The 1,581-nt window shown below is 42.0% G+C and overlaps 1 pseudogene; it reads right to left on the bottom strand.

Moving 5' to 3' along the window:
* Window positions 1-126: 126 nt before the first annotated feature.
* On the bottom strand, window positions 127-992 carry LOC102831732 (annotated as a pseudogene).
* Window positions 993-1,581: the final 589 nt, after the last annotated feature.

Raw genomic sequence — 1,581 nt, 5'->3', positions numbered from 1 at the left:
TAAAAAGAACCAAGTAGTATTTCTTTCCCTGAAAATATGTAGTTTTCTACTCCTGCATTCCTCAACAAGAATATTCTGTGGGTCCAGCTTCAAGTTCTTCGCATACAGAGTTACTTTTTAGTAAAATCATTGATTATGGTGTTCTTGAAAGTATTCATCAAACATAGATGAGGACTCGTCTTCATGTTCCTTTGGTTCCTTAAATTCCAAGTCTTCTCCATACTGAATCCATACTGAATGGCAAAATCAATATGCTGTAATACAATGTTCATGCTTTCTTCATCTGACTGATCATAAGGTAAAAACCGCACCGTGCTATAGTCGTCAATCAGTCCACATATAGCTTTAGTAAGTTTCTTGAATTTTTTGCTTCTTAAGTCACCTGTAGAATCATCTAACAAAGAATACACATCTGGATCTAGAAAATTTTCAATTTCCTTTTTAGCTTTCTTACTCAGCAGATCCATTTTCGTCATGATGTTCACCTGTGGAATCTCTAGAGAGATCATAGCGCCCAGGGCTGCCATAATGCCAGAAAAGAATTTGAAGGATTCAACCATGAACTGAGAATCCACAAGAAAAACCCCACAGACTCGGAACTCCCATTGTTCCAGCTGATGAATGAGCTGTTTCAACACAGGCAGGTGAGTGTACAGCTCAATCTGACCTGGACAGTCAAAAAGGATGTAGTCGTCCTCAACATGGCCCAGACTGCTCTCAAGCCAGTCAAAATTACTAGCGAAGTACTCCATGCAAAACACCAAGCCTCCATTGGGACCAAACCGCAAGGAGTCATCCTCCATTACATCATTCACCTCAATTAGTTCCCAAATGTCAGCCATCACAGAGTATTTGAAGTGTTCTGCTGCAGGATCTAGATTTACAACTTGGACAGACCGATTGAGGGCTTCGCAGTGCTGGACCATGGTGGTACAGTAGGTGCTCTTCCCACTACCTGCGGGGCTCATGACCAGCTGCGCATACCGGGGCATAGCGACCCTCCAGTTCCAAGCGCCCACCACACAACACCGCTAACAAGACCACCACGCTCCCTTCAGCCTTCGAGATTTTAGTTTTAAGGTTTAAAGATAATCTCAGCAAAAGTTTCATGATTCCATCCAATCTTCATGACTCTAAGATGTTTGGAGACTAGAAGAATGTGAAATCACAGAGGGTTTTTAAACTTTTACTGTTTCTCAGGATCACAGGACTGAGGTTAAAAAAAAGGAACATTTTCTGTTTTCTCCAATATAATCTGAGCAGAAGAATGTTTACCATTTTCAAACCTGCCTCATCAAACAACAAACAGCAATCACCATTCAGGACTGGGGCTGAACTCAACCCCAAGGCTCAGTTTTCAGCCAAACAACAGAGAGATTTCTAAGGTGAACTAGGTTGGTACATGTTGTTGCTAAGTGCCATCAAGTAGATTCTGACTTATAATGACCCTGCATGGGGTTTCCATGGAGCAGCTGGTGGATTGAACTTCAAACCATGCGGTTAGTGTTGTTGTTAAGTGACATTGAGTTGGTTCCCACCCATAGGGACCCTGTACATTGTTTCCAAGAAGCGATTGATGAA

The sequence above is a fragment of the Chrysochloris asiatica genome, unplaced genomic scaffold (genome assembly GCF_000296735.1).
Source record: "Chrysochloris asiatica unplaced genomic scaffold, ChrAsi1.0 scaffold00548, whole genome shotgun sequence".
Lineage (NCBI taxonomy): Eukaryota > Metazoa > Chordata > Mammalia > Afrosoricida > Chrysochloridae > Chrysochloris > Chrysochloris asiatica.
Note: the sequence above shows the minus strand (reverse complement) of the source record. Positions and strands in the feature narration are given on the sequence as shown.